We start from the raw sequence: 25,946 nt of genomic DNA, 5'->3' as shown, positions 1-25,946 counted from the left end.
GGTGGGACCATGAACAAGAGCTTTGCTATCAAAGGATTTGTATGCATGCATAGACTAAATGTTGCCATATGCAAACCCCTTACTGGTTTAATATTTAGAAATTTTGATTGTTTTGGGGTAGACCATTGGTATTTTAAAGCATGATGCATGTGTTGCATACTTGAATTTCTCATCTTATGTTATTTAGATTATTGTAGTGGGTTGAACTTTTCTAATTAGGAAAAAAGATCATGTGGATGAATGGAGGATGGATCTGTAACAAGATCATGTGCTGGTGTACTTGGGTGTATCCTTGTGTTTAGTTATTTAAATGCATTGTGGCACTAATTACATGTGTATGTATAGGGATACAAGTGTGTGGATCACTTAAAGCTTGGGGTTTTTTCTTACAGAAGTACTTTAAAAGCAGAAGAATAATGATTTTGTACTAAATATTATGATGGATTCCTCCCTGAAGAGTATGGGGAAAAATAGCTTTGGGGGTGGTGGTGGTGGGGTTAGTTCTATTTATAACCTGGTAGTAAATTTCAGTGTTGGAAGGCTGCTGGGAAGCTGGAGACCTTGTCCTTTGGCTTCATTTGCTTCATTCTTTGTAGGGTCTGTTCCTTTGGGAAATGCTCAGCTAATACCATTTATTTAGAGTGTTTGAGGTAACAAAGTAATTCATAGCAGATTGTGTTGATTAATAATGAATGCTGCTGCTTTTTGTCTTGATATGCTATTTGCAGTGATACATAGCTGTTCTTCTACACAAGAATTAATGCCTTAAATGTCTTAAAGCTTGAAGTTGTTCCTTGTCACCCTCCCTTGCCTCCTCCCAGCTGAGGTACGACATTCCAGCTGAAAACACCCAACCTTGTTCTCAATAACTGTGAGGGAAATAGAGAGGTCTGTTGTCACTTGTACTTGCTCTGGAGTTGTGAGGGGTTACAGTTAAGAACAGACTTTGTTGTCTAGCATCTGATGTGACCACACCCAAGAGAAAGACCTTGTACTGAAGAGATTAATTCAAATCGACAAAGAGATTAGTGCAAACCCAAGTCCTTACTATTTTTCCTGGACTGCTGCTCTTCTGCACTCAGAGGTGACAGATGGACATCTTTGTCCTGTGAGTGCAGTCAAGAAGGGGGCTTGCCTCAGGGGCTCGCTGATGCTTAAGGGGTGGTTGTTCAGGTAGGTGCATGTGCATGGAAGATGCAGATGTTAAGTGTTGATGCTTTCAAATGCTCCTTCAGAAGACCCAAGAGGTAAAGCTAGAGAAGGGTTGTGTAAATTGTTTCTTCTGCATTGTGGTTGGAGCTTAGCAGCAGGTTTGGGAAATGCAGATGCTGAGCATGAGAATGCTGTCTGGGCTACCAGGTCATTCTGGACAGGCACATCCTCACTGCTTAACATGTGGAAGTGATTTTAATTCTTGTTTTTCGTTCAGCACAACTACAAACAAATGAATTTCTCTCACCTTCTTCCTTTATTTAAGACTTAATTCGTGGTTCCTGGTTTTTTTTCCTCCCTCACCTTTTATAGTTTGGTGCTAGCAGGGAAAGTGGCCATGCAGGTCTTTATGATTGTCTGGACAGTCCTTGTCGAAGGAAGATAATTGGGTATATGTGGCTCCAAGTAGATGCTGACATATCTTGAACTGGGGAGGTGTGTGTGCTGGGGGGTGGCACAGCACTTCTTTCATTTGTTCGGCTGTTACAAGCTTCCAGGATGGACATGCTTTCTGTATAGTCCTTGTCTGCTGTTGTTCACTGGCTGTTGCTGTAAAATTTGCTTTGTACTTTTGTTTCTGCTGGAAGTTCTCAATAGGATATGTTCATTCACACCTAAATCAGCCTTTTTGGCCAAAAAGTAATTCTGTATTCTCATAATCATAAAAAAAAAAAGGCAGCATAATAGTCATCTGGGTCATTTGTTAGAGGATGACATCTTAGAGGTCAGGGTAGGCAAAGAGCTGGCTGCTATATTGATTTGGAATGCCACAGAGTATTTCTTGAAGGCTGGAAGTCATTACTTTTACAGACCTGTTATGTCTTATGTGCTCAGCGTAAGCTTACTCTTTTGGCCCTTGCTGCATGATCTCCTGCTGTGGTCCAAATGTTTCAGACACTGGATGCACAGCCTTGCTTCCACCTCATATCAAACACAGCTGATTCACAGATCTGTGACCTTCACTGATCTATTGGTGTATTGTCCAGAAATGTGGGAGGGACAGAGGGGTTCTGTTACTCTTTGGAAAATGTGTTAAAAGAAACAGACTTTCAGTACCAGCTTCATAAAGTAGGCATTCCCTTTCAAAGGGTCTAATTTGCCTTTGGCAGAACAGCCTCACAATTCTGCATGGGTTGTGTTGTGAACCCATGCATAAGTGTGTGTTTGTTGTGTGAATAGATGCCTTTTTCCCTGGATGCGGCTTCCATGGAATGATGTGTTAGACTTTTACATGAGACTTCTAAGAAGTGTGGACATCTGCTTTTGTATAAAATCACTTGAGTAAAAGTCCTTTTCAGCTAACCTAGGAAGGAATTGAACAGACATGTCTTTGCTGCTTATTCAGAAGGTACTGAGCTGCCACTTCTTCCACAGTCTGAATAGAGAAGTAGGGAATAAACTTCAGCAAAAGTTTAAGAAAACAAAGCAGGAATTTTCAAAAGTGTAACAGGCATAATTCAAGCTAATTATTTAAAAAACTTATGAGAAATTAAGGGTGCTAGTACTGATAGTTTCTGCTTACAAATGTAGATTGTTAAATTATGCTGTTATCTGCATGCACTCTGTATTGCTTTCTGTACTTCTAACTTTCTTAACTGGATAGGCTTTGCCTTCCTCGTCCTGCTTTTTCCATACAGTCTTTGAATATCACGAAAAATGCACGCATCTTGTTTTCGTGCTTGAAAAGATTTTCATTTGCCATCTCACTTGGGGGGCCATAAAAATGCTGGTTTGGTAATTGCAGACTTCAAGTTATTTCTAGTATGTGGTGAAACATGAGCATTTCAGATAGTTGTCTATGGAAAGGGACAAGCAAGATTTGTTTTTCTAAAAATAAAAGTCATGTTTTGGTATTATGAGTACTGTGCAATCCAGTATTTACAAATAAAGTATATATGTGTAAATAAAGAATTCTGTACATACAGGGCAGACACTGGGTGTATATGCTCAGTAGCAACCACTTCCAAACTTCTATCGAGTGTACCAGATTTTAAAGAAATTCATGGCTAACCTACTGAATGATATTTTGTTATTGTATTGGTCATAGTCATAGGCACAGAGCAGCAAATCCTGCACTCTATATGGTATTCTTAAAGCCTATAAATTACTTTATGTGCTACAAGGACAGAAGAAGTCTTTGAAGGGAGAATCTGGCATGAAATGTGATTGTTTGCAAAGCCAACTGATTCATTGCTGAACTTCCATTTTTCAAATTGCTAGGCTATTCAGAAAAATCCAGATCTTTCTGAAGCTAATTCATTGTCAAAATCCCATTTTCATCAGTGAAGCAAGATCCAGATATGGACTTCCATGTAATCTTAATAACTCTTTTTTTACATGTCTTTTCAATTTGTCTGCCCTGAAACGTTGTTGAATGGAAATACTAGCATTTAATATTTTTCTTCCAGGACTATTCTCTTTGCTTACATAATGATTTTATTCCTCTCTTTCCACAACAGAATAAAGAAAATTCCCAAATGGAATCCTCTACAGGGATGAGTGCCTTCAGTGCAGAGCTTGAGTGGAGGCCCAGACACTGAGCTGTTATTTTTCTTTTCAACAGGAGAAAAGCGTGTAATGTCTTAGCAGTATTGCTCGTACTCTTGCCATTATTCATGTAATCCCTCTGCATTTCATCAAACTAATGTCTTCCAATGAAAATACGTGAGGGAAAAAGGAAGGGCTATTTGTATTTGTGAAGCAAGTTAGTGCTTGTTCTGTCTTCACTTCTTGCATTTGAAATGGAATTCTCCTTTCTACATCATCATAGCATTTGAGCTCCTCACAGTCTTTGTAGTACTCATCATTGCAGCACAGTAAATATTTTTTTAAAGTGTTTTTCTACAGAGAAGTAATTATGGGTCAAGAAGTTTTTTGAAGTTACATCTTAGAGAATTTCTCTGTGTATTTCAGTGATTTTAATGGGCATTAAAATTCTGGTAATCTGAGTAGTGTTCCCACCAAGCCTAGCGCTGTATCGCCTTTGCTTGATGTGAGCATGGCAAATAGTAATGATGGGTGCCCGGCCTCTAAGCAGTGTTTCCTTATATCGCAGAGGTAATGTCTTCGGCAAAGCCAGCTACGAAAGCTCCTGCCGCTTGAGAGGTTTCTGTTGCTCTCTGGGACATGGAGACACAATTTCCTCCTCTTCAGATGGTTCAGTGTGACCTGAAACTGCAGCAATCAGCTGGTGTCAAGGGACAACCGTATTACACATCTCCCTAACAAAATGTACCGCACATATCATTTAAGCAGTGAACCGGCAACAAATTGAATAGTTTTACTGTTTGTGACAGAACCTTAATTAATAAAATCTGATACCAAGTGGGCAGTTCTGCCCCTAGGCACATCATTGTGATTAGATATTTTAAAGAATCGTGATAATTTTTTTCATGTGTTGTTATTGTAATTATTATATTCTTGGTCTTGGGTTTTCATTCTTGCATTCAAGAATCCTGAAGATCTGAAAACTTAGAGAAAGGAAGGATTGCTGTACTGTTGTGTGATAAAGTGTTGCTTACATCGTTCTTTCTGTTTGTAACTCATAGGGGTTTTATTTATCTCCTCTGGTTACTTGCTGCTTTGTTCCATGCCTGTTGTTGGTATTTTTAAAAGGAAACTGAGTGAAGTAAAAATTGACTGAGGATAGATAAACTGCTTCAATAAAGGAGTCTGAAGATTTTTTGACTTGTCTCTTTGGGGCAGGTCTTGCAAAAAGCCTGGGGCAAGGGCACTAAACCATTGCTACTAGAAGGATAGCAGCATTACTCAATCAACTTTAATAAAAATAAAATACTTGCATGAAAAGGCAAGGTCTCCTTGGAGATTTTAAAATACTTTTTTTTTTTTTAAAAACAATAATTGTAAAGTGGATTTATTTTTAGCTTAATAACAGAAAAACTTTATCACAGAACAACTAGCTTTTGGGGTTCTAATATATTCAGTTTTTCAAGTATTTTATTTTCTTGTGGAATTACAGTGGAAAGTAGTGTAATGTAGTGTTGGGGGGAGTATTCTAGCTATAGTGTTCTAGGAGTGGTCTAATTGCCATTAAACTGTGATAATCACTCTTTATTTTCAAATTGCTTAAATTAGCTATCTTTGTCTTTTTCTAAAGGGAAATCTTACTCTGAAATGAAACGGACTATATTCAGTGTTGATATTTGCCAGTTTTGGCCCTCTGTCTTTGCTATAGTTAATAGTGTTCTTTCCGACAGACAATGATTTGTACGCAAATGTGAGAAGACCCTGGAGATTTGGAGGTGCCAATAAAATGGATCCTACCAGATGTGGTGGACAGATTTAGGCTGTAGAAATCAGGTGCATAAATAGCATTGCTGTTGGGAACAGGTAGTGTTGTGCATGGCTTGTCTGAGTGGTGATGGCAGGACCCAGCATGTGTTCAGGTGTCTTTTCAGGTATGGGCCCGCAAACCAACATCTGACTGACTGCTGTTGCCTTCTATGAATATAAAACTCACTGGTGGTTAAAGTTGCTACTAAAGTCTTAAGAACAGAAATGATGCTCTGAAATGAAGCCTTTCAAGTCAATGAAGATGCTTTCAGTGTTAGTGTTGAAGCCAAGCATCTGGAACTGGAGATTTAAGTGAAATGTGAATGCCAGGAACCCTTTTCTTTGTTCATTTTGCATCAAGCTTCGACACTGCTGTAGTAGTACCAGCCATTTGAACTCTGAAATGTATCAACTTCTGCAGATTATAGAAGGTCCTATTTTTGTTATCTGGAAGTGGTAGCAAAGAGAATTGAGCTGATTTCCTACTGATTTTGTGTGTGCATATTCAAAGTATGTTATTTTTATTTCTGATGTTGATTTGAAAATGTGAACTGTTTAGTGTAGCTTCAGATCAGCTTGTTAAATGAAGCTCCTTATTACACAGCTGTGAGAAGTTTAAATTTAGGTATGTTTCTGCACAGACTTCCAGTACATTTACTGATCTCCCTGCTGGAGGCATGATGGAAAAGAGCAGTAATACCTCTATATACCCACACAGAACAATTGAAATACTTTCTGGTTTCACAAGTATTAATAGAAATCTTGCGTTTGTTGTTCCAGCCGCAGGTGCTCGCCTTGAGTCCTGTGTGCAGTTTTGTGCACCACAACATAAAGATATAAAGTTACTAGAGAGCGTCCAAAGGCGCGTCACAGGAATCCTGGCCTGGAGGGAAAGTTGCATGAGTAGCAGCTGAGGTCGCTTGGTTTATTCAGCCTGGAGAAGAGGAGACTGAGGGGGAGACCTCAATGTGGTCTACAGATTCCTCATGAGGGGCAGCACAGGGGCTGACACTGATCTCTTCTCTGTGGTGACTAGTAACAGGAGCCGAGGGAATGACATGAAGCTGTGTCAAGGGAGCTTTAGTTTGGTTGTTGGGAAAAGTTTCTTTCCCCAGGGGTTTGGTCAAGAACCGAAAGGCACTCTCCATGGAGGTGGTCACAGCACCAAGCCTGATAGAGTTCAAGAAACATTTGGACAATGCTCTCGGGAATGTGGTGTAATTTTTGGGAGTTGTGTTGTGCAGGGCCAGGAGATGGACTCAGTGATCCTTGTGAGTCTCTTCCAACTCAGAATATTCTATGATTCAAAGTAGTTACATTTATATATCTATCATTATGTAAGTTCACCTGGTTTTAGTAGCCCATGTAAATTTTAAGTGAGTTGCCAGTTATGGTTAAACTATGACGATGGGAGACTATTTAATATTGGCATTGAGTAAATTATCTTGTTAGAGGGTTAAAAATTTTATTTGTAAATAAGGCATAATGGAGTGTTTAACCTCTCTGTTGGGAAGCATAGCCAGGTGGAGGATGACTGACAAGAAGATGGGACATGGTGTATAAAAATGTTTGTCATTTCATCCAGACCCATTTCTTCTGTCAAAGAATTGGCAGTGCTGTCCAAAAGTGATGTTTTTCTCCACTTTCTGTACTGTTTACTGCAAGGTTGATAAATATTCTTCTTTATTTGATTCCTTGAATAGATAAAATATTTCTCATGTTGGTAATGGTTATGTAGGTTGTAGATAGCAGTTAGAAGCTGTAGCATGTGTATTTATTTAAGCTGGCCTTTCATGCTTTAAAACCCAGGAATTTTTCCAGCACAGGTGAAAACCAATCAGCATCATATTGTTATCAGAAACTGGTGGTGGGGAGGAAGGAGAAGATACCAGGGATCTGTTATGGGAACTTCTTTTTCTACTGCAATGAATTTTTCAGGTAATGAAGATGCTAGCTTCTTTTTGTTACTCATCTAGTAGATGTTGACCTCTACAACATTCCAAGTTCACAGTAGTTAAAGCAATCTCATTGTCCTCTATGACTTTTTGGGTCATAGCAGCCAAAAAGGCACTCACTCCTTGCCCTTTCATTTGGGAACTGTGATTTCATGGGGGCTTCCTGTTTCTGTGAGGTGACTGCTCTGAGTTGACTTCATTTAGAATTGATTATAGAAACAAGTTGAGGCTGTCCATGCTTTTACTGTTCTTTTCAGTGCCTATTAAATGTTTGTTAGGCTTTTCATAGACAGTCTGTGAACTTCAAAAATATAAAATGTTTACATTCAGTATGATGAATGAGGATTTAACCAAACTAATCTTATTGTCTGCATGCACGTAGTATTTATGTAGTATTTTACACTTTTGGAGTGCTGTACTAACATTCATTTTCAAAACACCCCTGTACTGTAGGTGAGAAACTTTGTGTCTAAATACCCATCAGCAGTACTGAAAATGTCCCCACAAGGCTATAAAAATGACTGAACAAAGCTGTTATAAATTAAAAACCTGTTTAACTTAGTTTGACGTAATTTGCTAACCCTAACTTTTGTTCATGAAGAACAGTAGATGGCTGTGCTTGCCCTTAGGACTCCTGGCTCTCCTGGGCAGAATGGGACAGTAGCATGCAAGAAACAATTCCACGTTTCTTTGCTTTCTCCCCCCTAAATTATGCTGACTGGTTTCTGCCTAAATATATTTAATGTGTTTGTGGTGCCTAGAGAGGGACATTGTAAGGTGTGAAGTTTATATGTGCATTAAAAAAACCATAAAACAACAATGTGCTTGATGATAAATCTGTTGATGTAATTGGGAAAAAACAGAGGGTGCGTATTCGCAACAGCTCACTGTCAGATGTAAAAGTTTTCTGACCTGCTTTTAGGAGCAAGATTTTAGAACTTGCTATGAAGAAGTTCTTAGCCAGACTTTTAAGAAGTGACATAATCCAAAAAGGCAAATTGTTTGAAATTTGATCACTTGCTTAATAGAGTGTTTAAGTTCCTAAGACCGAATGCTACATTTTAAATTAACACTTGGTCAGGGAGTGAAGAACCCCTAGCATTTAGTCCAGCTATCAGCAAGGAAAAAAGTAATTATTGTAAATTGATTAATTTCTGTATTATTGTGCCATTTAAAAGTGATTTGAAAAAAAATGTCCCAAACATTTATTGGATGGAGTTGTTGTTTCTGACAAGGATCATCATATATTTGGACAATTTAATGGCTTTGTATTGAAATTTCATTTCTTCAGCATGGGGAAAATAATTGTATTATATATTGTGTGATAGTTTTTTTCCCCCAGTGTGGTTTAGTAATCCTACATTCTTAAATGGAAATGAGAGAATATAGAAGACAAAAAAACAAAACAAACAAAAAAAAAAAAACCAAAAAAAAAACAAAACCAAAAAACCAGAAAAGCTGGAGGAGAGGGAAATGTCTTCTAATCTGATGTAGAACTGAAGAAATGTTAAAAGGTTTGACCAGAGCAGAATAAGTCTGAAGTCTTATGGCAGAAAAATATTTGAGACTCAGAATCTGTAGTTCTTGAAACTGCAGTGTGTAAAGCCAGTTTGCCATAATAGTATTGAATGTTTGTGTGTGTGGAAGTATACTTACAAGAAGAAAATCTACTGAATGTTAGATTCCTGCTGCTGTTGTAATTTTCTTCCTCTAGATTGTCTTTGTTCGGCTAGATGAGTCTTAAAAAAGGAAAATTAGCCAATAATGCATCAGTCATGTAGAAATAATTCTCTACAGGAATATTTGTCTTGTAATGCCTGAGTTTTTATTTATACTAACCACTTTACCCCAGGAGCAAAAGAGCTTCCAGATACCTAATAGTTTGGACTTGTCTCCTGAACACTGTTTTCTAGTGGCTGTTGTATTATTGTACCTCTTCCTGGAGGTCATGGAATTACAGAATCCTTTAGCTTGAAAAAGATCTCTAAGATCGTGGAGTCCAAGACCACCACTAAATCATATCCGTAAGTGCCACATCTACATGGAAATTGGATCTAGGAAATTGGTGAATATTTTAGTTGTTTGGATTAATAAAGAAATAATCCTCAGCAAGTTATTTTTCTGTAAAACAAGATCTGATTTACTCTTAAGAAAGAAGTTGGCAGCTTAGACAGTGTTAATGGCAAAACAAGGAGATGTGAGTTTGCATCATAATATCCCCTTGGCAGTAAATTTTGAAGTTCAAAAGATGAGTTCTGTCATCTGACCATAACCATTCTTCCAAAAGGGCTAAGTGGCTGCTTAAAAATAAACCACATCATTTTATTGGGGTGTTGAAAAGTGGTGTTCTCTGTCTTTATGATTCCACCTATTATGTCAGTTTTACTACTTACTACTGGCCTTGCAGAACAGGTACAGGTGTGGGAGGCTGAGCTGGTTCATACATCACCTAGAGAACTGCTAATGAAGTTTCAGCTGCCAAATTCTGCCTGCAAATTAGAAGCATAGAACAGTTTCACCTTGTTGACGTGGCTATTTAATATTCTGCTGTGCCTTTTAATTTCTAATGAATCTGCTTGCTGCTCCAAAGCCTTTCTCTTGTTTTTATGTTCAATTCAAACTGATTGTCCTTGTACATTAATTTTCAGTGTTACTGTTTTCGGCACAGTAATTGTACTCCTATGCATGTCTTGTTGTGATCTGTAATGTTTAACACTGCATTACATAAATGTCACTGCAGTTGTAATTAGTCCACCAAAGTTTTAGTCCTAAATCAACGGCCGTATAAGCTTCAAAGGGGAGCAGTTTGCAGAACCCTCGTTGATTTTGTAGAGGCAACAGTTGGAGATAGGTGACTTCTTTTTGTGAGCACATTTGATCTGGATTAGAAGGCTTTAAACCTAGAACCAGTCAGTCATTTTCACGGTTGCTTTTCTGAGAGGAAGTGCTCTTTTATTTCTGGTTAAATGACACAGCATTAAAGAGGTGTGACAGATGAGGGAAACATCTATGTCCAATTATTAATTCCTCTGTTTCATGAATGGGAGCTATGATTGCAGCCATAAGCATGGATTAGAACTTCCATTTTGTAGCAGAAAACATGCCATGCCTGAAGACTTGAAAAAGGGACATAAAGGGAGGTGTCATCGATGAGTAGCTTTGTTTGTAGAACTTGGATTGCTTAAGGCAGTCATTCATTTTTTGCCTAATTTCTGTCCCTACTGTTCTCCAGTATGGGAAAACCTAAAGAATGGCTAGAACAGAGCAAGGTAGGTTAGACTGCTTTTAACACTGGCATTCTAGGACTGGAATCCAGTGACTTCAAGAGAGAAATAGGAGCAGACAGAAACTGGCTTCCCTGAATTCTAGTTCTAGCTAAGAGCCTTGCAGTTGCTTGCCATATTGTCTTTCCTTCTCTCAAATTAATAAGGAATTTGATGAAGAGAGTGGATGAAGTTTGTGTCGTCATTTCTGTGGTCAGGGATGGTATTTCACTGCTCAAGAAAGGGGGTGGAATGAAACAGTGGCTGGATTTTGCCCTACTCCAGCATGATGGGAACATTCAAGACTCATTTGCATGTGTGCTGTTTGGTAAAAATAAGATGCTCCATTGGAAAGACTGTAGTAGAAATCTCCCACTTTCCCTCCCTTGCCTCAACTAATAAAATGAGAACGAAAGTGGTGCTTGGTAGCTCTCAGTTCAGAAGAGCTAAAAGCACTTGGGCTTAGGAAATCAGTTGCAAAGCAATAAGGATTTCACTTTTATATGAGGAGCTTCTTAATTAATCATAATAAACTCTACGATATGAAGCTTTGCACCCTCTTCCTCACTGTAAATCCATACCTGTAAAAAAGGTTCAGGTGTTATTACTGGTAAGTGCATTGTTCTGAGTTGTTGCAGCTTTTCTACTGGAATATTTCTGGCTATATTCAAAGAACAGTTACTCACTTCAGAAAGGTGGTTTTTTTTCCATTAATGCTAAGTAGACAAGACACTGAAATGGCCATGAAATATGTACCAAAAAAACCTTTTACAATATTATATTTAGAGAGAGATCTTTGTGTATTTGTGAGAGTTTCAGAAGTGATGGGAAGATATGCCTATATTTGAATACCTTATTTATTTGAATTATTTTCTTTTTCCTATAAAATCTCTCTCCTAAAGCCAAAGAGTAATCTCTGTATATCAACACCAGAGACGAAATTGCTTTGTCTTCTTTCCAGACACAGATATCTGGGGGTATGTATTTAGACCTGATCTGAATGGCAGAGATGAAAAGGGCTCTGCACTTACAAGTTCATTTGTATAGGAGTTTTTACATCACAACAATTAAGTTTTATTTCCCACAATTGAAAAAAAACCTCCAACAAACCATGCTTATAATTTTCTAGTAACAAAATGCCCAGAAACCTAGAACTAAAAAGCCTAACTATAATTAATTGAAAAGGTTTTCTGTAAAAGCTAGTGGCAGTGATTTGCATAAATTCTTATTAAGGTGAATAATATATTTTCTTCAAGATCCATTAAACAAGCTTTAATCAGTTGAACCTGAAAAACATCACCATGAAACTTCAGTTTAAAAGTAATTACACAGCATCTCTTTACGTTCTGAAAAAATTACAAAAACATATCTAAGAGACATCAGTGTCCTTCAGAGGGTAAGAAGCCGTGTAATAAATATGGAGAGGAAGGGTGGATTGTTGTTCCTGGCTTTAAATTAATTCCACAAAGGCAAAAGATGCCTGGTGGGAAGGAAGCCCAGTGGGGTGTCATATCAGAGTGAGGTATCTGCAAACTAGTTTTTGTGCTATTTTGATGGAGAGAACATAATAAACTGCAAGTATGCTGCAAGAATCAGTACTTACCACCTCTACCTTATGTGGTGAATACCCTACTGCAGGTTTGGCTTTTTTTTTTCTTCCTTTTTGAACACTTAAGCTGAGCTGGCCATTAAAACATTTACTTACATATACAACCTAGACATTTGTGTATATTTCTATCCTGTTTTAGTTTTCAGGATTAATTCAGATGCAGTCTTTCAGATCACAGATGCTAACTGGTTAGAGGTGTTGTCTTTAGCCTGTGCTTAATTAACAACTTTCCTTTCTGAGTTAATCCATTTGAAGTTAAGAGCTCTGTGGAGTTCAGTTTGGAGCAACCATTATCTTTTTTTAGCAATCTTTTGGATACTAGGAAAGGTGGAGTTTCAGGAACTCAGAATGTGTGCTGTTCTTGGCAATACTTTCCTCTCTTTATTTAAGGCCATAAAGAAAAGAGCACTTAAAAAATATGTTGTTCTAATAATAGTAATAATAATAATTCAATTTTATTAGCAGGTGTTTATTATTACTGAAAGGTGCGCTGAATCCCTTCCTTAGCATTTAGTAAGAAGTCATACAAAAGCCAAATTGAAAACTTTAGATGCTAGCATTGAACTCTCTAAAACAGCAGTTCCTCAATTGCAGTGTATGTATATATACACTTGTATAATTTATTGCACACTGTTCAAAGTGGTAATTGATCTGGCTGGAACTGGTACTGCTGGAATTGGTACCTGCCAAGTTTTATTACAGTACCTGTTCAAAGATAAAAACCATCACAGTTTTGTCCTATTCTAGTACATTTTGCTTGCTGCTTTCTTTTGTTTGATGACTTTTCTTTACAGTCTGAAATATAGACATGGGCCATGTATTTTAGAATGGATGAGAATGGCTGCTATTAGGAAGTTCTAAAAACTTCATTCTCATTATTTGGGTCAATTTGACACTTGTTGTCTTTGAGAAATACCTTTTATGGTAGATAGCAGTATCACCAGCAAGAAAACAGAACAGTAAGTTTAACTTTTGTTGTGTGTGAGGGCAACAGTTAGGCACATCTTTCTTGCTGTTCATCATTTCACATAGCTTTTTTTCCTTGTGAATTTCTCTTATTTGAGAGACCTCAGCTGTAAAGGTTGAAATGGGATATTCTGATGTTTTCTTGTACTGTGGAAACTCACTTAATTAAAAAAAACCAAGAAGTTTGAAGCTTCTGAATGAAAATGTAATTCATTATTACTTTTGGGGTTCTGTAGCCCAGAATGAGAAAATGATTGCATGTTTCTTTAGTAGCAGCGTGCCCTTAAGGCTACTGTTATTTTTGAATGTTCAAATATTAATTTGTTTTTGATTTCCCCACATCATTGTGATGTTCCTGATAATATGAGTTAGCTGTTGCAGCTTCTTTTTGTGACCCTGGAGAAGAAAAGGAAAAAAGTTTTATTTATTAAAAAACCCCAAAACCCAAACAGCCAAAAAACAAACGCAAAAGACCCAAAAAGCCCAGTATGGTGGCCTGAATTACTTTCTTTGTTTTGTGATAATTATCACCATTATTTCTTGTTTTATTATGTTGGACAGTTTGTATATTTCTTTTGGCTGTGTAAGGGCATTTAGGTTCTTTATTCTACTGTTGTAATTAAACCAGACCCAAAATGTTGCCTGACTCAACTGTAGAGGAATATACACATTAAAATATCTCCAGATAAACACACTGTTGTGATGTTTTTCCCTGTTGCTTCAATTTTTGGTGTTTCTACATCATGTTTAAAGAGCTAGTGTCCCAAGGATAACTGGTGTATGCTAAGATTCAGTTGAACAGTTCCTTTAAATATTATGGGAGGTCTATAAGTGATGGGTGGCCCAAAACCCAAAGTCACCACTCTAGTCAAATAAACACACAAAGAAAGTATGTGCAAGACCTCTAACTCTTACAGGAGCTTGGCTGTGTGCCATGCTTTTGACTTAATGGAATGAGTGATTTCAGGGTTGCCTGGGGCCATAACCACAAATAAGCATGTGTATCACTGAGGTCATTGAAACCAATTTTATTATTTTCATACTTACTAGAAATAAGTCACCTGGCTTGATTTATACATAAAATTGCAGAATATCAGCCTGCAGAAGGGCTGTTTAATTAGAAGCGTTCACCTTGTTGGCCTGTAATATAAAATCAACAACCACTTGTGTTTCTAGAAATACCGTTTTATCTTTCTTAGAAGTTGATGTTAAACATTTGCTGTAATGTTGGGATTTAAGTTCAATGTCTTCATTGAAATAAGTGAAATAAGCCTCATATTCAGCACTGCTGCAGTTCCCAGTTAGACTGCTGCAGGGGTGGGACTTCATCTCCGAGAGAGTTTGAAAACTTTTGGGTTTCCTGTGGACTCCCAGTGCCTCTGTTCCACCACAATTTCTACATGCTTTTGTCCTAAAAGCCTTGGATGGAGAAGGAACTTTAGGGGGCAATGAAGTTGATTTGAATGAGGTGTTTATGGCTGATTATGTACATCATCCAGGTGATTTTTCGAAAAATAGTTGGATGGCAATATCTTACTGTCCCAGTATTTTTTCAGATTTCTTTAAAAGAGCATGGCAGCCTACACTGAAATCTTCAGTGTTGCTGCCACTCTGTCTTTCTGGATGGAACATATGGGTTGCAGAGCTGTAATTATTTATTGTCTATGTCGTAATTAATTTCTCAGTGTCTTTCTGTGTACCACAGCATGTGAGGAATCTGGGAAATTTATGATGCATACACAGCACTGTATTATTCCAAACAACTGATTTCCTGTGGTAAGAAATAAATCTTGAATTCTTGATTATTTTGCAGCAAGATCAATGTAGAGCCCCAGAAAGAGAAGCAAGTCTGGTATCTCAGAAATTACTTATTCCTTATGCTATTCTAGTTTGATTTTATTATGCAGAAATAAATACATCCTGGTGTTTTATATGGCCAGCAAACTATAATTTTCTTCATTAAACTTTCAGTGGCTTACAGTGCTGGGGAGACAGTAAATAGGGCCCCTGAACTCTGAAGAGGTAACCTTTCCCTAGCTTTGTAGGCAATATGAATTTGTTTAGTTTATGTAAAGATTCAGATGGACTGTTGCTCTTTGGATAAAAAAAGGCATCACGTTGCTCTTTCTTAAATGATACATAAAACCTGTGTTTTATATATTATCATATATTTTATTGTACATCATCATATATCATATCATATGTCTTCATGCCCTAGCAGAAAAGAATCTCAGTTCAAGCTGAGCCATGTGAAATTGAAGCTACTTCTCTGCAAGGTGAAATTCCGTATTTCTCATCTTTTCACATATGGATAGAAGATACTTGAAGAGAATACGTTTGCCTTGTGAACAAATGCAGCAACACAGTACCCACTTTTTTTTTTTTTTCCTTTTTGAAGTCTGAAAGTGCCAGCTGACCTCTCCGAGGCAGCCAGTTCTCTGATTCATTTGGGTCAGCTTCATTGCACTGAGTTGCATGTTTTTCTCTTAATCTACCGGTGGTTTTTTCCCCATATTTGAAGTTTCTTCTTATTGTGATCTCAAGCAGTCCTTCTTTGGCAAGAGGAGAAAATGTATTGCTGTTCTTTAGCAGTGCTGGAATTTTAAAAACTAACGTACAATTTCTGTTGTGATAAAATGCTACATGAATTGTGCTCTCATAGACCATTTCTTTTTGATGAAGACTACCAAAAGAAGCAAACCTACTTACTGTTTTAAAGCTTTCATAAACCTTTGTGTGTGATCAGCTTTCCTCTATGGGTCTCTCTAGGCAGAACTTACAGCTGTTGTTGTCTAAAGGCCAGTGTTATGAAATACCATAGCCTTTTGTGGCACGTGGGTTTCTCATCTGCCAGGAAAAAATGCAGTTCTCTGTTGTGCTGCTTTCAAGGGTGGTTGTACTTTAATGCTACAGTAGGGAAGTTAAGCCTAGCAGTTAAATATTGGTTTGATCTTCCAGGAGATCTTCAGACCTTCATTTATAGAAGGATACTACTTTGGAAAGTTAAAGCTACTTGAGAGAAAAAAACCCCAAAAGCACAGAAATCACTAGTGGAGAAGAGTGCAAGCACTTGTCTAGCATAGAGCTGGAGAGACTTGAAAATCTGGCATGTTTCAGTTCAAAGTTCCCTGCTTTTGTAGTTCAGCTTGACTTAGCTGTAGTTTTATTGTCAAGAAAGGTTGATCAGTTATGTGATTCAGGTAATAGCTTCAGTTTACCTGAATTGCTGTCTGAGATCCTTTTTGCTAAGTGCCTGCCTCCTGATAGCTGTTCTAAAACACAGAATGGAATGGGGGTTTGCTGTTTTGTTTTTATATTTGGAATTCTAAAAAGTGTACTGAAAGGCTTTAAAAGCTTAGGCCAATTGCAGTTGATTGTAAAACCTACCGGTTTCAGTGACATAAAGTGCAGGTTATTCCAATACCAATGTGAATTAAAGCTACTGTAGCAGAAATCAGGTTTTGATCCTGTGTGTTCTGATAACATAATTCAACTAATTTGTGATTTCCTGCCTTTTTACCTCTATCTTTGACTGCATCCAGTAAAATCCTCCAGAGTATACTTGATACGAACTTGCATATAATGGTAACTGTAAAGCACATTTTTATTCCAAAATAACTGTGATTAGTCATCTTGATGTCACCCCCAAACTGTTTCCCGCTAACTGGGTGCTCTAACCAAGCAATTAAGAGAAAATAAAATTTATTTTAAACACTGCTATGGTTTCAATTTCTAGTGTTTCACAGTTGCTATGGCATGCCACAAAATTTGGTTTACTCTTTTGAATCCCTGCGTCTCTATAAACTATTGAGGCACAAAGGTGAAACAAAGCAGTAAAAGTAATTTCAGCCTTTTTCAGTAGGATTCACGCTTTCTGAACGAGTGGGTGCCATCTGCTCTGTTGAAGTACATTTTTGAAGGGCATCCCACAGTGCCCTCTGTGAAGATGTTGAAGAGTAGAAAAAGCATAGTTCATTCATAGAATCATTGAGGTTGAAAAAGATCTCCAAGATCATCAAGTCCAACCTTTGATGAAATACCACCATACCCACTAAACCTTACCACAGAGTGCCACATCTACTTATTTTTTTAATACTTCCAAGGATGGTGACTTCACCACTTTCCTGGGGAGCTTGTTTCAGGACTATGCTGAACAGTCTCTCTATTCACTAGAAGTTGTTACACATCTTTGCATGAACAAATATTGCCTTTAATTATCTGGTTGTTTTACTTTTTGGGAGAATTTAGTTTTTGTAAAAATTGGTTTTGACATAAGTCTGTAGCAAGTTCCATGTTTTCCCTGCTAAAAATATAAAATTATAAAAATGCTCACAGGAATTTGTCTGACATGTCTATGGCAAAGACTGAAGATAAAGTCTTACTCCATCACAAATGCTTTCTAGTCAGATTTTAGGACCTCTATATATTATGTAGGAATTTTGATTAATAGGCATCTGAGAAGGAACAGTGCTGCACTATCTTTTAATTTGGACTTGTCTGAGAAGGCACTTAAAATATTTTGGTTCATTCACTGGTGAGTAAACTTTCATCACAGAGAAATGTAAGCCTCAACTATATGTTAACATTTCTTGCTGCTTTTTTCATCAAATTAATCTTGCTTTGCTTTTTCTGTTTCCTCAAGACTATTTTCTGTACTGAAATGACTTTGTAGCTGATGCAGAATAAATTTTTGTAATCCTCAGGGAGGATTCCCTTGCCCTCATTATTATTTTATATCTGCCTTTAAGCGGGACTATGAGTACAATCACCATTGACTAGGAAGATAGTAGTGACTTGAAGGTCAAGTAGTATCTCTTTGGTTTCTTAGACCAGACTGATTTCAGGACAGAAAAATTTTAAGCAGAAGTTGCTGTCTAAAAATGATACCTTTTGTAGTGTGTTAATGTACTTGTGGGCAATCTTTCATGTACATAATTTGGCAACTTGTGAGGGCAGGTATGTTAAAAAAGGACAATACTGCAAGAAAAAATATGCAAGAGTTCTAGTTTCTTGCCATACAAAATAGTCTTTTAAAGCGTCAGCATCAACATTTGTAAGATACCAAAACAGGCTTTGTTGAAATGGAAAATGCTTATTCTGTACAGTATTATTTAAAAAAACCCAAACAACCCAACCCACAAATCTGCTAACATGATATCCTTTGGGTAGGAAAAGTGATAGAGGGTGTACAATTGATGTGTGTCAGAACATCAGTTTTATGCATTTGTGTATCTCATAGTGGGGCTGGAGGGAGGGAAGAGGAGATTTCTTGGAGACAGGAGAATTTTGGGTGAGCACGTCTGATAGTTTGTAGTGTGGCACAGTCTGTACTTCCAAATCCGTGGATAATGAAAGCCAGGGTGGGTCTGACTGTTCTCTGAATCACTTGATTCTTACAGTGAATAGCATGAACATGACAAGTAAGTGATAGCTGTTTTTTCTGTGATTGGGTATTTTTCCCCTCTATACCAATATGGATATTTTTTCAGCATGAGTTCTAAAGACAGTGTGAAGGTTCAATTGACCTCTGTGGATATGCATGCACAAAATTATTTTCACTGATTAGATTTCAAATAATACTTTTCAGTTAAACCAGTAAAACTAAGTTTAGACCAGCCCTTGTTAATGAAGGGTTGTTTTGCTGCTAAAATAAAAGACTTGAAGAAAGAAGCTTATGCACTAAAATCCTGTTGCATTTCTTTATCCTTTGTCCCCTCCAAAAAATAAAAAAGGACAGTATTTGAATGTGATGTTGTGGTTCAGTGGTTTTTCCTCTAGTCATTATTTCTATATTGGTATGTGTACGTGTCCCTGGTTATTCTCTTCACTGTTTCTGTAAAAATCAAAATCAGAGTGTTACCTAAAAATTCTTCCAGGCTTTAAATTTAGAGTGCACAAGAGTCATGGGCTTAGGCATAATTCTGTACAATCTCCTCAAACTTTCTGAAAATGCACTATCAAAAAAAAAAGTGGAAAAAAACCCCTAATTTTTCCAAAACTAAACTGCTGAAATTTTTTTCCTCCATAGTCTGTCAAATACTGAAAAAAACCAGAGAAGTGAATAGTCTGATATATGACTGATAAACTGATGTATGACTGATAAACTCTGTTATGTGTTGCTACAGTATGTGTGCCTCTATTTTCAGATAATGGCTTAAAATGTGTGTGTTGGAAAGGCTTGATGTATATTCAGAAGGAGACCTGTCAAAAAAGGTACTTTATTTTCCATAGTATTAATTTAGGTAAGAAAATAAACTTTTCTGCTCTGATCACTATATTCTCAAGCCTTTAAATATCTGTCCTTGTACTGTTATGAGTTGCTGTACAATGAAGTGGCAAAAATTATTTATGTTTAATTTTTTCAGTGGGAAGTGGGGAAGAGGAATAATGTAGTGCCATGTTCTGCTGCAGAACAGTAAATCTAATAAGGCCTGCTGGGCCCACTTTTATAATCTAAAATAGATTTGAAAAGGGCAGCAGAGGTTCTAACTATGAATTCTAACTATGCTTCAGAAGCTGGTATTACATACATATATGAAATAAACAAATTGTGAGTTATTGCCAGGCAGTTGTTTGGCACAGAAGAATGTTTTAAAGAACAACTTCAACTGTGTGTTTGAAAGAATATTTACCAGGTAAAAGCAAACTATCTTGAAGTTTCAGAAGAACAGAATTAGAAGATGCAATTTTGTGTTGCATGGTGTAGTGGGGAGTGAAGCTAATTTATAAACCAGCTGTGAGAATAACGGAAAGCATTTCCGATTTAGGAATGAAAGTATCTTTTCAGAGACCTATGGTACGTGCCATGATGAAGAAACTCAGGAAGCAGAGACAAAGATAGGAGCTGTTCTTCTCCTTACGTTTTTATCAGCTTCTTCTTAAGAGGACACTGATGGCATCCCATTGTTCAGCACATGAAAATATTAATTACTTCTTTCATTTCCCTCCAGTGTTTTTTTTTTTTTTTTAAATCTGTGAGTGAATAATGAAATAATACTATGCCAGGCAGTTGGAATTAATTAGGGTTTCAAATTTCACATAGTCCATCTTTTAGTGTTTGTTATGTCAGGCTAAATCTTAAACTGAGGGGAGTGAGGTGCATTTAGGGTTACTGTTGAGGCCATATTCTTTCCCCATCTGAGGACATAATTAGAAATGGAAAGGCTTATACAATGGAGAAAGAGTTCAAAACCTTTATAGTTAGCTTTTGAAATATTTATGTTCTGGATGGAAAAAAAATTTTAAGGCCATCTTGACCTTCTTGTAACAAAAATGTTTTGAATGTTTGTTAGTTACTTAAAGTTTTCAAAAGTCTCTTAGTCAATAAGAAAATCAATAGATGTAGCATACTTCCGTGTAGTTAAAGCAATTCCTAGTAGCATTCAGTGTTATATGTAGGCATTGCCACCACTTCCTTCTTTTGACTAACATCCTGCATCTTTAGTTGCAAAATTACAAAGTCCAGAAGCATGCAGCTGATGGGCTGCTGCATCATAGCCAGGTTGCTGGCAGACAAAGTCAAACCACAGCTGATAAAGTCGTTGATGGAAATAAACAAGGAACAGGTTATTGCTTATTTTAAAAGATCAATTTCTTTAAAAGACATTGTGCAGTATAGAAAAATCTTAGAAACTTTGTGTCTTTATACTGTGGTATAAGACCATAACCTTTCTCTGTGATTTTACTGTTTTGTTTTCTTTAGTATTTTTGTTTCATTGTCTTTATTTTTGGCAGTGGTTGCAATCATCTAAGGGTATAGTTACAGTTGTCTCATCCATCTTTCCTCTCTCTTTCATCTAATTCAGGAAAGGCTCATCCAAGAAAGTTTTACGAATAAAACACTATTTACAGACCTGTTGCTTGTAGCTCCTGTTTGTTCTGGTACTAAACTGAAGTTGGCTATAGAAATGCTGTCATAGTCCAAAATACAGAATTAATATTATCATTTGTTAACATATTTTCTAGAGGTCCTGTACTAACTCTGTATAGAGTTAATAGCTTTCACTAGTAATTCTGTAAGATAGGAAAATTATATTAAAACTGTGTGTTGTCTTCAGTGTTTGAGTTCTGAGTTCAGATATTTCTATACAGCTAGAAAAGGACCATATTAGTGGCAGAAATTAACTAGATACAAAATTCTAGTAAGCTGATTTCCCTTCTGTGATGTTATGTTTTCCATTAATTAGTTTAAAATATGACTTGAACCTAGGTGTTTCCATCAGTCTGTTTGGTATGTATAAACCCATTCTCAGAGCCAGCTAGCAATTCAGGATCCTATATATCACTGAGCTAGTTGTTGCCAAGTATTTCCTTTCTGAAAACAGCTGTAGTATTAGATTTTCCTTAGGGATTCACCTAAGAACAAATTTTCTTAAGAGAAACCAAAAGCTTCAACTTGAAACTCAGAGGATGCACAGATTCTGGTCTCCTGCAGGTGTCCCTACTTGATATACAATATGTTTGTGTTTGGGCTTTTTTTTTTGGGGGGTGGTGTTTTGCAGAGGGGGTGTGGGGGGGGGAGGGTGGTGTTTTTTTTGTTGTTTGTGGTGGTTTTTCGTTGTTTTTTTGTTTGGTTTTTTTTTTGGTTTTTTTTTTTGTGAAGAGGCATGGTTAAAACTTTACTGCCTGCTGGGTTTGGAGGTGAATTCCACTTTCACAACTGTTGAGAAAGAGGAACTTTAATACACAGGATATCAGACATAATTGTCACCAGAATTCTACCAGAATGGCAAATAGTTCCCTTGAGTCATTAGACATTTAGATGAATGTGTTTTCATGTACTTATGCTTATTACTTTAAGACATCTCTGCATACTAAATAGTATTTTCTGACTTTGCTTTATCCTGTCAATACAGACAATGTATATGTGTGTGTATATATATATATATATATATATATTGTAGTCTGCAGGCAAATACAAGAACTTTCTAAGGTATGACAGCTCTATTTCCCTGCTTTCTGACCACCACCTGCCTAACAGATAGCCTGTAAGTAGTTTGGAGGATTTACTTAGCTGCTGTTACGTTGTGGGGATGTGAAGCTGTTTGTACTTTAAAAGTAGGCTCTTGGCTGTGTTTTCAGTCTTGTTGTCTCTATAAGTAGTAACATAAGTCTTGAAAGCATCCTTAGGGTGTCTCATTAAGATCCACTGTAAAAATACTCTAGGGTGTTTTCCCATTGCTGTTCAAGAAAAAAAGCACCAAATTAATACTGTTTAAAAATGACTTTGAGGAAAAACAACAATGAACCTCCATACTCAACCTTGCCAGTCCATCACTGACTATCTATTTTATGTGAGAGATGTCTGGTCAATGGCTTCCTGCATGCACAGTTGGGAATTCTCCTTTTCCTCTAAAATACGTTGTCTCCTTCAAATGCTGATGTTAATTTTCAGCATATGGGGACCATTAGCAATACTGAACCTGGATATAAGGCTTAACTTGTTAAATCACTTTAGAATGTCGCATCTGTTTTTTTACCCTAGTATTAACACCTGGATCAGTTTAGCACCACCACAGAAGTTTAGGACATATGTAGCTGTTAATTTTGAAAACATCTGGAAATTTTTTTGTGTGCGTATGCATGTATATGTGCATGTGTGAATGGCTGGATCTCTGGCATTTTTAAATTTGATGTGTAAAAGCTTGGTGAGTCATGCTCAAGGTGTATACTGACCTGTGGCAAATAAGTGATTTATGGCAGGAGGCAGAAGCATTGTTTCAAGTGAATTAGAAATGATGATTTTGCCTTTACAATTTTTTTTGTCTTTCTTCAGCTTTCCATTTCTGAAGGACTGATAGCTGAATCTAATTACTTTCCTTCCCCCCACCCCCCCCGCATGTCCATTTGTTGTATACTGAATAAGATATCCCATTCTCCTGGGATGTGTGAAATAGGCATTGCAAATTGGAGAAAGCAAGGTCCCTGCCTGAGTGTGTAACCCTATTCAGAGGCTGCTTGGAAGTAAAATGCCAAATGTGTTGGAATTTTGAGAAATGACTTTCTCAGGTGACCTGCTGCCTTTTAGTGAGAGCAGAGTTTGCAGCTCTGGTGAAGAATGATGAGTGCAGTTGGAAAGCTCCTCTTATGCCCATTAGCAAAATTGGACTAATTTGCAGGACATAACCTCAAGGTAAACTGTGAGTGAAGCAGGAGGCAAGGCTAATAAGGCATTTTGTCATTTCCTTTATCCTAGAGTCTTTTCCAGAGCCAACAATTAATACTATTTTCTATCTGTGGAGGGTGAGGGTAGCTGCTAGCACAGGAGGCTTTGCTGGAGACAAGCTGGCACTGCTACCAGGCTGTGAGGAGGTGTTGCTTTCAGAATTGCTGCTGGAACTAGAGACTAAGCAGGGTTAACAGCTTGGTGATTTAGTAACTAGAGAAAAAACAGCCTTGCCACAGCCAGGAGCCAGGGCAGCCTGGGCATTGAGCACTTCCCTGGGGACAAGGACAGGCTGGGATATGGGTGCAGCTCAGCAAGACCCTTGTCAGGGTGGGGCCTGGGGAGCTGAAGACTGACCCTCCTGAGGTGTCCCTGGAGCAGGGGCTGATGGCCTTGGGAGACTCACATGGGCTGCTGGGCCCTGGGCAGCCTCCAGGGAGCTTTGGAGCTGGCATGAGGTCTTGGGACTGTGGGCAGGTTGTGGGAACCTCCGGAGGAGGGAAGGCTCATTAATGCCCTAACATGAGCAATTTAGGGCTATTTATTTTTATTAATTTTTTTTATTAGATATGGAGCTTGTATTTCTTCCCCCTTCATAGAGATAAACATTTATTTTCACATTTTCCTTGCCAGTGCTGTTGGACAGCCAGGTGAGGGATGAAGGTGGGCACAGCTTGGCCAGTTGTGCATGGGCTGGACTCAGCCCACAGACTATTTCTGTCTGACCCCAGTCCTCAGGTTACTGAGACATTGTTCACTTTTATTCAGACCAAAATGACACGGAGTTGCCTGGCTGAGGTATCTCAGGTGCTCGTATTCCTGCATCCTCCTGCACAGTCAAGTCTAATGATGTCCAAGTATATTTTTTCTTACATTTATAATGTAAGAGTAGTTGAACTTAATCAAACTGTGTGAGACTTGCTTCTTTGCTGTAGGACCTCTAGCTTTGCTCTTGTATTAGAATTTGTTATAATCTCAAAGCATTAGCTAGACTTTTTTTTCTTATAAATATTTAATAAAAATAATCATATGGAAAGCAATTTTAACTTTATTTAAAATTTTGATTTATAGAAAATACAGCATTTGACCTGACTAAACACTGAGTAAGCTGGAACTGTCAGCTTCTGTATTCTTCATGCTGATGGGCAGGTAGTAGAATTCGTTGCATTTACATGCACAAGAAATTAGGAGTATTTTATAACAGCCTGCTGACATCTGTACCCAAATACAGTTTGATCAATACTGTATCTTCAGGGCTTCCTTTTGTTTTTTTGTTGTGTGTGGGGTTTTTTTTGTTGTCTGTTTATTTGTTTTAATTTTTAATATGGGCAGGTCTAAACAGAAAAGGATCAAGGATGCATAAAATTTGACTGAATTAATGCCTTTGGATTGTACACTAGGTTTCTTTATGATACAAAAAGTTTACTTTTGGTGGGGAAGAGTTCAATATGAATATCTGCTGCATGAAAACTATCAGCTTAGAGGGCAAAAAAAACCCTAAAAGCTGCGAACAACCTGTGTTGGGCTATTTGTAGCAGAATGCTCTGTCTCAGGGGAGGGTGGTTGTGCGGCAATGTTGTTGCCACTTACTTTCTTATTATTTCCCCAAGAAAAAACACTTTTGCTGTTCAAGGTTTCAGCTCTGAATCCTGACATCTGATAGCCATTCTTAGCCTTTGGGAGCCTGTAGTCTAATATATTATGTTTTTCTCAGAGAAAGGACTCTTTCTTGCCTGACACCTGCTTTATTTTTGCCAAATTCCTAAGTTTCTGATAGTGGTTCTGAGAGTTATGCTACAAAAGGAAATCTCAAACAGAGGAATTAGGTTTCAAGAAAGGACTGCATGGAAGGACAAGATAAATAATGTGAAAACAAAGATCTTGTTTTCCTCCAGTGTTCTTTTGCGACTTGCCTAAAATGAGAAAAATGTGTGTGGGGTTGGGAAAACAAACACTGGCAACCTGATCCACTGCATAAGCAGAAGTCAAAATGAAAATTTTCAAATATTCTAAAAAGCATCATCAGATCTTTAAAGGATTTGAGGTGACCTCTGTATAACCTCTGTGTGCTCAGAGACAAAAGGACATGCTGAGAGGAAGCATGTCTGAAAGCATTACAGCAGGATGCTCTGGACAATGGAAATGCTGAGCTGTGTGGAATTTGGAGTATTTGCATGGAGATTCTGTGGTGCGGTATATCAGTTTTGAGCATTTTTCTTTGTAGAACAAGACAACATTCCTGAAACTAATACCAAAAAAAGGGAAACAAAAAACAACAAAAAAAGCGATTTGCATACAGGTTCTAGGGAAATGGAGAATGTGAGGGGAGTCTTGGAGTATGAATTAGTCATGCATTTTAAATGTGGGCTTGAGTTTCACACCTTTTTTTCCCTTCCTCATCTGAATTGAAAAATTGTTAATTATAGGAGGATGTTTATTGGTAAGGCAGATAGAGGTTTTGAATAGAGAATGAGATATAAATC

At 37.5% G+C, this 25,946-nt stretch overlaps 1 protein-coding gene across 2 annotated transcripts in view; it reads left to right on the top strand.

Annotated features, from left to right (window-relative positions):
• TMTC2 (transmembrane O-mannosyltransferase targeting cadherins 2) overlaps positions 1 to 25,946 on the top strand; it is a 236,895-nt gene that overhangs the window by 74,552 nt on the left and 136,397 nt on the right. The window contains exon 1 of one of the 2 annotated variants that reach the window (XM_082280657.1): positions 7,345 to 7,443. The exons of the other annotated variant lie outside the window; for it this stretch is intronic. The gene's annotated coding sequence lies outside the window, so the exon portion shown is untranslated. Of the gene's footprint in view, positions 1 to 7,344; positions 7,444 to 25,946 lie in introns of those variants that run through there. 2 annotated transcript variants of the gene reach the window in all.

Source organism: Coloeus monedula (assembly GCF_965178545.1).
Source record: "Coloeus monedula genome assembly, chromosome: 4".
NCBI lineage: Eukaryota > Metazoa > Chordata > Aves > Passeriformes > Corvidae > Coloeus > Coloeus monedula.
This window is presented reverse-complemented; position numbering and strand designations above follow the sequence as displayed.